The following is a 13740-nucleotide window of genomic DNA, read 5'->3' as shown; positions in this document are numbered from 1 at the left end:
CTCTCGTCCTCTATTGAAAACAGAAAGACCTGTCTTCAATTTGATCGATTATTAACGTTTAAAAATACCTAAAGTTGTATTACAAAAGTAGTTTGAAATATTTTGGCAAAGTTTATAGGCAACATTTGAAATATTTTGTGGTGACGTTGCGCATTTTAAAAGCTGTTTGTTTCTGGATCAAACGCGTCAAATAAATTGACATATTGGATATATATGGATGGAATTAATCGAACAAAAAGGACCAATTGTGATGTTTATGGGACATATTGGGAGTGCCAACAAAAGAAGCTCATCAAATGTAAGGCATGTTTTATATTTTATTTCTGCGTTTCGTGTAGCGCCTGCAGGGTTGAAATATTCTACCCTCTTTGTTTACAGTTGTGCTATCATCAGATAATAGCTTCTTATGCTTTTGCCGAAAAGCTTTTTAAAATCTGACATGTTGGCTGGATTCACAACGAGTGTAGCTTTAATTTAGTATCTTACATGTGTGATTTTATGAAAGTTAGATTTTTATATCAATTTATTTGAATTTGCCGCGCTGCATTTTCCCTGGTTTTTGGCCAAGTGGGACGCACGCGTCCCCTATACCATAAGAAGTTAAGCGAGGTTTGGCTTGTGCCTGCTGTAGACATATGTATGGCATTGAAGCTCATCTGAAAAGTTGTTAACACAGTGTCCAATGAAGGGCCAGATGTATACAGAATGGTGTCGTCTGCGTAGAGGTGGATCAGAGTCACCAGCAGCAAGAGCGACATCATTGATGTATACAGAGAAAAGAGTCTGCCAGAGAATTGAACCTTGTGTCACCCCCATAGACTGCCAGAGGTCCAGACAACAGGCCCTCCGATTTGACACACTGAAGTCTGTCTGAGAAGTAGTTGGTGAACTAGGTGAGGCAATCATTTGAGAAACCAAGGTTGTTGAGTCTGCCTATAAGAATGTGGCGATTGACATCATAGTCAGTCTTTTGATAAAGTGAGGTAGGATAGCTAACGTTAGCGCGGCTACCTCATTAAAATGTACTTAGGTCGTAGATCATGCGTGTGTATTGTGTATCGTTGAGATACTGCTGGTTATGTAACATTACCATTTGATAATGCTAGCGAGGCAAGCTAATCAGCTACAGGCTAGCCATGTTGTGCTAACTGGCAAATGGTGATGCTAACCGTTTAGCTAACATTATAGTGCCTTCAGAAAGTATTCACACCCCTTTACTGTAACACACATTTTAAAATTCATTAACATTGAGATTTTGTGTCACTTAACTACACAATACACCATCATTTCAGTGGAATTTTGTGTGTAGATTAAAAATAAATTAAAAGCTGAAATGTCTTGACTCAATAAGTATTCAAACCCTTTGTTATGGCAAGCCTAAATACGATCAGGATATATATTTAAAAAAGTGTGCTTATCAAATAAAATTCTGTGTTCAATAATAGTGGTTAACATGATTTTCTTCATAACTACCCAATCTCTGTACCCCACACATTGTAATCGTAAGGTCCCTAAATTGAGTAGTGAATTTCAATCACAGATTCAACCACAAAGACCAGGGAAGTTTTTCCAATGCCTCACAAAGAAGGGCACCGATGCGGAATATCCCTTTGAGCATGGTGAAGTTATTAATTAGGCTTTGGATGGTGTATCAATACACCCAGGCACTACAAAGATACAGGCATCCTTTCTAACTCAGTTGCCGGAACGGAAGGAAACTTGCTCAGGGATTTCACCATGGGGCTATTGGTGATTTTAAAACAGTTAAGAGTTTAATGGTTGTGATATGAGAAAACAGAGGATGGATCAACAACATTGTAGATAGTCCACAATACTAAATGACAGAGTGACAAGAAGGAAGTCCGTACAGAATAAAAATATTCCAAAACATGCATCCTGTTTGCAAAAAGGCACTAAAGTAACACTGTAAAAGATGTGTCAAAGAAAGTAGCTTTACGTCCTAAATAAAAAGTGTTTGGGGCAAATCCAACACAACCCGGAGTACCACTCTTCACATGTTCAAGCATTGTGGTGGCTGCATGTTATGGGTATGCTTGTCATCGGCAAGGACTAGGGAATTTTTTATGATAAAAATTGACTGAATACAGCTACATGCACAGGAAAAAAATCCTAGAGGAAATCCTGGTTCAGTCTGCTTTCCAAATGACAAATTCACCTTTCAGCAGGACAACGACCTAAAACACAAGGCCAAATCTATACTGGAGTATCTTCCCAAGATGACGTTGAATGTACCCGAGTGGCCTAGTTACACTTTTGACTGAAATCGACTTGAAAATCTATGGCAAGACATGAAAATGGTTGTCTAGCAATGATAAACAATCAACTTGACAGAGCATGAAGAATTACAAAAAACAATAAAATGGGCAGACATTGTACTATTCAGGTCTGCCTTTGCAGACCTTTATCTCTTAGAGATAAAATATTCACTCTGTGTGTATACTTAATGTAAATGAGATTTCTGTATTTAATACACTCGCAAACATTTCGAAAAACATTTTCACTTTATCATTATGAGATATTGTGTGTGCTATTTAAAAAAAAAAATAATAATGGTCCATTATGGGATATAGTTTTTTAAATTAATGTTGCGTTGTTGGCGGTAGGTGCAATTTATTTAGAAGCCCTGCACACCAGATAGGGAAAATGTTCCCATTTCGAACCATTTAATTTGTCTGAAAATACAAACTCCGCCTACCAGGACGGACCTGGAGATCTGTGGCTCAATTGAGTGCGCCTGCTGCGCTGGTCAATCGTATTGTGCCAATCACCGTGCCTATAGCTTCCACAATCCCGGCCACAGCAAAAGTTTGATACTAGCCTACGTGATATTTAATAACTTCTATAAAACCATGACCAGAGAGAAACTGTCAAAGAATACAGCAAAGAGCTGTTTTTATGAGTGAGTTCAAGTCTTATTCAGCACGGTTTAACATTGTTTTTATTCAACTATTTAAAAAAAAACATGGAAGGGCTTCTCTCTACTTCCACTCGCGCTGCAGCTGCAATGAACGAGTAGCAAAGTGTATCGATAGCCATGCGTTTTTATTATTATTAACAGCTCATCAGGTCTATTTTAATATTTCAAACACCTCTGGTCATAGGAACAACATGAATTTGTGCACGAGGCGGATGAGGTGCGACTCAAGTTTCGCAATCAGGTGGAAGACTGTCCCCTCTCTCTGGTCAGTCTCACCGGATGAAAAAGTGAGACTAAGACCCTACACTGAGACTAATGCCGGGTTCAAAACAACTGGGAACTCGGATATCTCAAACTTCTGACTTCAGTGCATTCAAGACAACTAGGAACTCTGGGGGAAATGTGGTCCGACGGGGAACATTTTTATGTTGACCGGTCATCAAACTCAGAAATCAATGTTGGAAACTATCATCTTTCTAGAGCTCCGAGCTGAAGATCACTGATGTCACGATTTGACCACACTGGTCTTGAAACCACCATGACCATCAGATGCAGGTACTATTCGTCCAGTAAAAACTGTGCCTCACAAGTGCTACACCAGCTGATCTATTTTGTTATCAAATTTTGAGTTTGGAAAAATGATATGGTCTAAGATTGGCTCTATAGCCAATAGGCTTACTGCACAAACCTAATTCCAACCGAACTGTTTTTATTAGGGCAATGTTAATTTTTTTTAGAGCTCATGTTTAAAAAGAAAAATCTAAACGGTAGGTCTCAAGCTTGATTCATGACTGCAAAAGTGATTTTGATTTGGAAAAAGGTTGGTGACCACTGGTCTAGATAATGTTGGTTAATGAACTATCATTTGATAATGCTCGCAAGCCAATCTAATCCAATCTGGAGCTAAAGTTAGTCTATATCTGTAGAGCATAGAATAAGGGGTTTCCACTAGTTACCACATCCACAAAGTCTGGTACATCTTGTACATTCATGAACACAAAAATGTGTTTTTTGGTCTTAATTTAAGGTTAGGGTTAGGTTAAGTTACCAGTTAGGTTTAAAAATCACATTTTAGGTAGATACATTGCAGAAATAGGCAGGTTGATGCCTTGGTAACTAGTGACAACCTAAAATTAGATTCAGAGTTACTGCCCTGATGACACAAATGGCTTCATCAACAGTAATGTGTGTGATGAGAAGTTGCATTAAAAAACACCCAGTTTGATAAACTAGTAGGTTAATTACCAAACCAAGCACATACAAGTAGTAGAGTCAATGTGGTTGTGCAGAGCATTATCAAAAAAGCTTTGCCCTTTCTTTATAACAAAATGCAATTTACCACTTGGCTGTCTATTATATCACCCTTTCACAGGCCATTCCAGTCAACACCACCTCATAAGATGAGGAAGTATATTGTTTGAGGGTTGCCTGCTGCAGTTGTTCGAGAGATGTCAACTTTGTAGCCGAACATGCACCATAGAGAAGCCCAGCAAGGCAGCATTCATCACGCAGACATACCCTCGCTGTGAGCATTCCTATGAATGGAACAGGAAGGACACTTTAATCAGGTTGGTGACATTGGACATGGTCAAATAGGTCAAAACATTTGAGTTCAATCATGTTGTAAGCAACAACAAAAAAAGTGTTAAATTGAAATGGTTTGGGATGAGTCAGGCCGCAGAGTGAAGGAAAAGCAGCCAACAAAGTGATCAGCAAATGTGGGAACTCGTTCAAGACTGTTGGAAAAGCATTCAAGGTGAAGCTGGTTGAGAGAATACTAAGAGTGTGCAAAGCTGTCATCAAGGCAAAGGGTGGCTATTTGAAGAATCTGAAATATAAAATATATTTTTATTTGTTTAACACTTTTTTTCAGTTACTACATGATTCCATGTGTTATTTCATAGTTTTGATGTCTTCACTATTATTCTACAATGTAGAAAATAGTCAGAATAAAGAAAAACCCTTGAATGAGTCAGGGTTCTAAAACTTTTGACCGGTAGTGTGTTTGAAAAGATTGAATCCCATCGAGTCCGTGGAACCTGGGACTCACCAGGCAGAGCGAGGAACGGAGGAGGGTGGTGGCAGGGAAAATTCAGCCATCTTAGGTCACCAAATGTTAAGTTTGAAGGACAGAAGTGACCACAGGTGTCAGAGATAACTGGGAAAGTCTGTGTGACAGCGTGGAGAGACAGCTGACCAGAGGGAATAGACCCCCACGGGGGCTGTCATGGGCTAGCTACCCATGTTGGCAGTCTGACACTGCTTCAGTATGTTGGAGACACCCGCTAAGAGCTACTGAAAGTCAACAAAGGAACATACCCCTAGAGCCTGCGACAGCTGGGGCGCAAGATGGCTCAACGACTGATCACACGGCTACGGACCCAGGAACGGAAACGACTACGAGTAGAAACACAGCACATGAGACAACCATAACAGCAGCAGGACATACACTTCAGGTGTGCAGCTGTGGTTGGGAGAGAGTAACATCGGCAAGGGGGTTAAGGATCCATCAAGGGAGGAAAAGGTGCTTGGGAGAGCAGAGACAGGGACCTCGCATTGACCAGTACTTCTTACAAAGCAGCCAGTCGAATCAGTCGAATGAAGCACAGTGACGGGACGCAAACCAAAGTTCGCAGAGCATCAGCACCCCTGTAACGGAGGAGGATAACACAAGCACAGAAATGCCGGTGGTTGAACTCACCCAACCACAGAGACCTCTAAAAGAGGAAAAGATCAAAGGGCACAGACCGAGTGTGAAGTGGCCCAAAGCTGTTGAAAAGAGAGAGTGGGAAACAAATCAACAACCACCTGACGAAAATCTTGGAACAACAGGTAAGAACAGCAGAGAAAAAGCTTAAATGGGAGACATTATCTACCACTACGGAGAAGAGCGCTTGGGGACCTTCAATGCTGCAAAAAAAACAAGTGGTACCCTTCCCCAGATCAATCCTGTCTCGGAGCGCTAAGGAAAATTCCTTCGACCTCATGGCTTGGTTTTTGCTCTGACAACTGTGAGACCTAATATAGACAGATGTGTGCCTTACAAAATCATGTCCAATCAATTGAATTTACCACAGGTGGACTCCAAGCTGTAAAAACATCAAGGATGATTAATGGAAACCGCATGCACCAGAGCTCAATTTCGAGTCTCATAGCAATGGGTCTGAATACTTAATTAAATAAGGTTTTTATTTAACAAGGTTACATTTGTAATACATTTGCAAAAATGTTGAAAAACGCTTTGTCATGTGGGTATTGTGTGTAGATTGATGAGAAAAAAAATATTTAATCCATTTTAGAATAAGGCTGTGATGTAACAAAATGTGGAAAAAGTGAAGGTGTCTCAATACTTACTTTTAAAATTCATGAGATAGATGTCCTACCCTACCCCTTTCAGATAATAAATTAAATGCAGTATTAGACTTATACTTAGCCAATTAATGATTGGTTATGCATAATAGGCGTCTAACTTACAGCCTCTGTCTCTTGCGCAATACGCACACACCTGTGCTCCGCTGGCCTCCTTAAAAATGCTCCTTAGCTCTTGGAGTCCCATGTAAGACAAGCTATACTACAAAAGCTTGCTGGACGTTATTTGTTTTTAGCATTTCTTATACCGATACACTATTCAAAGGGGGACGCAAGCTCTTGTTTGCTGATAACTCACGGGTAGTTTGAAAGAGGAGCAAACGTGTGATTGCGGTAGGCTAATGAAGTTATTTATGCAGACCCAAAAGCATTCGATCTTCGTGAAGAGAAGTGAAAGCCTTCAGCATCTAATTCTAGTCCTATATCATTCAAGGATGTCATTAGAATGATGAAGCTAAGGACAACGAAACTTAAATGAGTTAACTGTTGAAAGCGAGGAAGGAATGAAGCAACAACAGAGAAAGGAGGCAGGCTAAAAAAACATTAGGGGATGCGTCAGCCTACTAATGATACAATAGGCCTTGTTATATTTCAAAATGAATATCAAATTCGCTCGGCTATACTCGTAACTTTGTAGGCCGCATGTTAGGGCTGGGCAATATGGCCAAAAAAATCATATCACAGTATAAAAAAAAATGTTTTGTGATGGTATGATGTTATTTGACAGTATTTTATGTTTTTGGATCATAAAAGTACTAAATTAGCTTCAAATCAACATTTTATTGGTCACATACACATGGTTAGCAGATGTTAATGCGAGTGTAGTGAAATGCATGTAAGAAATAATACATTCAAAAAAATACACGGCATACTTTCCTAAGGACTCAAAGCGAGGCAACCATTTATTTATACTATATCTCGACACATTGATGAAAATAGTAATGGCCTCTAAACCTCCAAGCTGCATACTGTACCCTATTCCAACTAAACTAAACTACTGAAAGAGCTGCTTCCTGTGCTTGGCCCTCCTATGTTGAGCATAATAAATGCCTCCTTATCCTCCTGATGTGTACCAAACTCACTAAAAAAGTAAAGCCTCTTGATAAAGCCAAACCTTGACAGAGAGTTTAAATTTTAAAAAAAAATAGATATATCAAATCTCCCATTCCTCTCAAATAAATTGAAAAAGCAACTCACTGCCTTCCTGAAGTCAAACAACGTATACAAAATGTTTCAGTCTGGTTTTAGACCCTATCATAGCACCGAGACCTCACTCGTGACGGTGGTAAATTACCTTTTAAATTGTGTCAGATCAAGGCACTGCATCTGTCCTTCGTGCTCCTAGACCATAGTGCTGCTTTGATACCATCGATCACCGCATTCTTTTGGAGAGATTGGAAACCCAAATTGGACTACATGGACAAGTTCTGGCCTGGTTTAGATCTTATCTCTCAGAAAAATATCAGTTTGTCTCTGTGGATGGTTTGTCCTCTGACAAATCAACTGTAAGTTCCGGTGTTCCTCAATGTTCCGTTTTCGGGACCTCTATTGTTTTCACTATATACTAAATCAAAATATAATGTTAACTTTCACTGCTACGCGGACGATACACAGCTGTACATTTCGATGAAACATGGTGAAGCCACAAAATTGCCCTCCCTGGAAAACATAAGGAAGTGGATGGTGGCAAATGTTTTAATTTTAAACTCGGACAAAACAGAGATGCTAGTTCTAGGTCCCAAGAAACAATCTTCTCCAGTTTCAACTGTTCTGCCTGCGGCTATGGAACCCTGAGCTGTTCACCGGATGTGCTACCGTGTCCCGTCCCGTACCTGCTGTTCTCGACTCTCTACCGCACCTGCTGTTTCGAACTCTGAATGATCCACAATGAAAAGCCAACTGGCATTTACTCCTGAGGTGCTGACCTGTTGCCCCCTCTACAACCACTGTGATTATTATTATTTGACACTGCTGGTCATCTGTGAACGTTTGAACATCTTGGCCATGTACTGTTATAATTTCCACCCGGCACAACCAGAAGAGGACTGGCCACCCCTCATAGCCTGGTTCCTCTCTAGGGTTCTGGCTTTCTAGGGAGTTTTTCCTAGTCACCATGCTTCTACATCTGCATCGCTTGCCGTTTGGGTTTTAGGCTGGGTTTCTGTATAGCACGTTGACATAGGCTGATGTAAAAAGGGCTTTATAAATACATTTGATGGATCTCTGTCGGCGCCAGGTGTGTATGAGTAGTGCGTGACCCTAGGGTGGCAACACAAACATTAAGTAATTTTAATGGGTCTTTCTCAATTCTGATTGTTAAATACTTTTTGGTTGAATTGGTACATTTCTCATTTGCGATCATTTCCAGACTGCCACGTAGAGCGGCACGTTATGGGCAAACAATCAAGGCTTTATTTTTCACCAAATGTTACAATTGTGATTTGACTTGCGATTTAGAGTAAAACATTTTGGTGAACTGTTGGAATCATGGAAATATAATGATTATTCAAATTCTTTAGTTAGAATATAATAGCGGCCATTTTGAATAGTGTTGTTTGACATGACAACAAATGAAAACGCCAGGGAGGAGTTATTGTGACAGGGTAGGAACCAAAGTGTTGGTCAGTGTTTCCTAGGGGGCTCTATAATCTTTGGCTACATGTAATTTTCTCTTAGCTATTTCACATAGCTAACATTTTTGCTTAGCGCATTCCTCTTTGATTTAGAAGATACTGTTGCACAAACATGCTGATTTAGGTCTACACCACCACTGGTATTATCACACTATATAGCTAATAACGTTCTCTCTGACTCAGTACATTCATTAGCTAGTTAGCTAACTAGTGATTAGCATTAAAAGGAGAGCAAGATTTAGGCCAAACTTGCTGAGAAAAGACAAACTAGCTGTTGGCAGATGTAAGAGACACAAACTAATAGTATAATTATAGACCACTAGTGGATTTATACTAAGAAGTGAAAACAACGTTGTTGCATGTGCTGCATTGACCATGCAGACTGAATGCAAGTGTCTCTTGGTCAAGGAACAACAAATGCGCTCCTTGACTGATTGACATGGGATGGGGCTAGGAATGTGTGGAAAGGGGCATGGAGAGAGAGAGAGAGGGAGAGAAAGCAGACTGAAGTAGTGAAGTAAACTATAAAAATGGAGTTATTACATTTAACAAACCGAACATTTAAATACCGGTTTAGAAGGTAAAGTAAAAATCCAAACCAGTCCGCGCATAAATACCGGTATATCGTAAAATACAGTATATCGCCCGGTTTTATGGGTTTGAACGATGTATTATATGGACTGGAATTATGCACAATACAGTAACACGGTCCACACTCAAAAAGATTAGCCTACTGAAGCTTGTTGAATTCATTTACCCAAGAGAGCATATAGCGAGCTACATCAACAGGCTTTTCTGTTTTACCTACTGTAATGTGCTGTAGCCGATATCATACACTACATGGCCAATAGTATGTGGACAACCATTCAAGGTAGTGAATTTAGCTTTTTCAACTACACCAGTTGCTGAAAGGTCTATAAAATCAAGCACACAGCCATGCAATACTGAAGAACTCAGTGATTGTCAACATGGTACTGTCATAGGATGCAACCTTTACAACAAGTCAGTTCGTCAAATATCTGCCCTGCTAGAGATGGTTTGTCGAGATCGGTGTGGAAGAACTTGACTGGCCTGCACAGAGCCCTGACCTCAACCCCATCAAACACTTTTGGGATGAATTGGAACACCGACTGCAAGCCAGGCCTAAACGCCCAACATCAGTGCCGGACCGCACTAATGCTCGAGGCTGAATGGAAGTCCCCGCAGCAATGTTCTAACATCTAGTGGAAAGCCTTGCCAGAAGAGTGCAGGCTGTTATAACAGCAAAGGGGAGGTAGCCTACTCCATATTAATGACCATGATTTTGGAATGAGATGTTTGATGAGCAGTTGTCCACATACTTTTGTAGTGTATATGTACTGGATAGCGGCACAATCATTTGGGCTTGGAATCATTCAAATGTCTTTCATAAAGGGCTCATGAAACGTATTAAATGGATGGCTCATCAGGCTCATTTAGTATCCAGACATAGGCCTATTTCTATGCTTTATAATGCTTTGAATGACACTTCCAAATTTGGCGAGAAATACCGTGTTACCCGGCAGAAAAGTGATTTAATCTCGGGATGGAACATTTGTAAGACACCAGCAAAATATTCAACCCTAATCGAAACAGGAATAGTGTATTTCACTATAGGCTGTTAAAGACCTGTAAATGTGGCTCATTTGGCCAATAACCCTTGTTAATTGATGGTGCTGGCTGCGTGGGCGGACGCCCTAATGGGTTACGCACCCAAATGCATATGGATAACCAGTACATTCCTCAAATATCTAATTAAAATCTCAGAAACCCTGGTGTGTATATGCACTTTTTGTGTGTCTCTGTGTCAAAAGATGTTATCACAGGATGAGGTGTGAGAAGGTTTGAGTTTTACTACAGAGGAAACTACACTGCTCAAAAAAATAAAGGGAACACTTAAACAATACAATATAACTCCAAGTCAATCACACTTCTGTGAAATCAAACTGTCCACTTAGGAAGCAACACTGATTGACAATAAATGTCACATGCTGTTGTGCAAATGGAATAGACAACAGGTGGAAATTATAGGCATTTACCAAGACACCCCCAATAAAGGAGTGGTTCTGCAGGTGGTGACCTCCTATGCTTCCTGGCTGATGTTTTGTTCACTTTTGAATGCTGGCGGTGCTTTCACTCTAGTGGTAGCATGAGACGGAGTCTACATCCCACACAAATGGCTCAGGTAGTGCAACTCATCCAGGATGACACGTCAATGCGAGCTGTGGCAAGAAGGTTTGCTGTGTCTGTCAGCGTAGTGTCCAGAGCATGGAGGCGCTACCAGGAAACAGGCCAGTACATCAGGAGACGTGGAGTAGGCCGCAGGAGGGCAACAACCCAGCAGAGAGACCGCTACCTCCGCCTTTGTGCAAGGAGGAGCAGGAGGAGCACTGCCAGAGCCCTGCAAAATTATCTCCAGCAGGCCACAAATGTGCATGTGTCTGCTCAAACGGTCAGAAACAGACTCCATGAGGGTGGTATGAGGTCCCGACGTCCACAGGTGGGGGTTGTGCTTACAGCCCAACACAGTGCAGGACATTTGGTATTTACAAGAGAACACCAAGATTGGCAAATTCGCCACTGGCGCCCTGTGCTCTTCACAGATGAAAGCAGGTTCACACTGAGCACATGTGACAGACGTGACAGAGTCTGGAGACACCGTGGAAACGTTCTTCTGCCTGCAACATCCTCCAGCATGACCGGTTTGGAGGTGGGTCAGTCATGGTGTGGCATTTCTTTGTGGGGCCGCACAGCCCTCCATGTGCTCGCCAGAAGTAGCCTGACTGCCATTAGGTAGCGAGATGAGATCCTCAGACCCCTTGTGAGACCATATGTTGGCCCTGGGTTCCTCCTAATGCAAGACCTCATGTGGCTGGAGTGTGTCAGCAGTTCCTGCAAGAGGAAGGCATTGATGCTATGGACTGGCCCGCCCGTTCCCCAGGCCTGAATCCAATTGAGCACATCTGGGACATCATGTCTCGCTCCATCCACCAACGCCACGTTGCACCACAGACTGTCCAGGAGTTGGCGGACGCTTTAGTCCAGGTCTGGGAGGAGATCCCTCAGGAGACCATCCACCACCTCATCAGGAGCATGCCCAGGCGCTGTAGGGAGGTCATACAGGCACGTGGAGGCCACACACACTACTGAGCCTCATTTAGACTTGTTTTAAGGACATTACATCAAAGTTGGAGAAGCCTGTAGTGTGGTTTTCCACTTTAATTTTGAGTGTGACTCCAAATCCAGACCTCCATGGGTTGATAAATTTGATTTCCATTGATCATTTTTGTGTGATTTTGCTGTTAGCACATTCAACTATGTAAAGAAAAAAGGAGTTAATAAGAAATGTTCATTCATTCAGATCTAGGATGTTATTTTAGTGTTCCCTTTATTTTTTAGAGCAGTGTATAATTTCCCATCTAAGCTCCCGAAATACACGAAGCCAAAACATACACACTCAGACCGTCCAACCCTGTCCAACATTTTAGAGTACCAGACGCACGAGGCAAATTGGAGCTTCAACTTGTGTGCATAGCACGTGCCGAAGTGGGGCCCCCCCCGCACTGTTTGAGTCTGTTCACAATTATAGAATTGTACCAAATCAAGACTATAAAAGGTTGGAATACTTTATTGAGGAATGGAACTTTGACGCACGTGTAGTCTGCTTTTTTGGGGGTTCGGGGTTACTGCTGCTGTCTGTTTCCTGCAGTCTCCTCACTCATCATCTGACATAGCTTTACTGACTAGCTGCAATAACAATGGTTTGCAAAATTGCCTGCTAATATTCTTATTGCATAGGACCTATTATATGCTTACTTTTCTTCATGAGCACATGTGCTTGGACAACCATTATGAATCACACCTGGTTCAGTTCAATCCTCTAAAAAGGTATTTACAAAACAAATAAAATAGTCGTACTGATAAGTCCAGAACATATCAAATAAATGTTTTGTGGAATTAGCACAGAGATAATTGGAGATAATTATCTATAACCTTTTTCTTAGCAAATGCCCCCCAAGTCTCTATAGTAAAGGAACGCTTGTCACCTCTCAAACAGGGCAAATCACTTGGGCCAGCTCACAAGTATTGGTTTATTGACACGGTTCCTAATCAACACTAAAACAAAGACAAATAAAGCTTAAGTAGGCTACCACAAAGGGAATTTGAACGCTGTTCACTAGAAGAGTCCGGTGTTTCAGTCTATGTAAAAGGTGCCTATTGTATTTCTTTGCAGCGCATACATCATTTCAGATTTTCAAAATTGATCATCTGAAATCTAGTGCAAAGACATTTTAGAAGCAGTGCCTCTATAGCCAACACTGGACACTTATTCATTCTTCATCACGCAGTCTTCTAAACCCCCGACTACGTTTAATGCCAAGATGTTTATATTTATTTTTGATTTGATTGAGATATATATATATATATATATATATATATATGCTTTGTGTAACGTGGATCATAATTACTGCTACAGTCTATCAAGTTGCGTGATCCTCGTAATGTTACGTGGAAAATACAACTAATGGGACGCAGAATTAAAATGCGACCAGTTATTTTTCGTATTAGCATTTAATTTCTTTCAAAAGCAAACGCGAGTGAAATGCTGGCACTTTAGAGCCCACTGAATGTCCATCTTATGTTGGCTAACGTTATCTTGAAACAATTGGCATTTAACTTTCCACAACACTTGGGAGTGGAAAAGGCATTTGTCCATGTGTTTACATACAGCAGACAGTCGGGGAAACTCAGCATCACAACAAACCGGAGGGGCAGACACCG

General features: G+C 41.1%; 1 protein-coding gene and 1 long non-coding RNA gene across 4 annotated transcripts in view; one reads left to right on the top strand and one right to left on the bottom strand.

Moving 5' to 3' along the window:
- The window catches only part of LOC118368628 (TBC1 domain family member 14-like), a 66326-nt gene that overhangs the window by 46026 nt on the left and 6560 nt on the right, over positions 1-13740 (bottom strand). The window lies entirely within an intron of this gene.
- LOC118368629 (uncharacterized) lies at positions 3118-4705 on the top strand. Its single transcript, XR_004822395.2, has 3 exons — positions 3118-3225; positions 3419-3493; positions 4311-4705. It is a non-coding gene; the product is annotated as an uncharacterized LOC118368629 (long non-coding RNA).

Source organism: Oncorhynchus keta, chromosome 35 (genome assembly GCF_023373465.1).
Source record: "Oncorhynchus keta strain PuntledgeMale-10-30-2019 chromosome 35, Oket_V2, whole genome shotgun sequence".
Taxonomy (NCBI): domain Eukaryota; kingdom Metazoa; phylum Chordata; class Actinopteri; order Salmoniformes; family Salmonidae; genus Oncorhynchus; species Oncorhynchus keta.
Note: the sequence above shows the minus strand (reverse complement) of the source record. Positions and strands in the feature narration are given on the sequence as shown.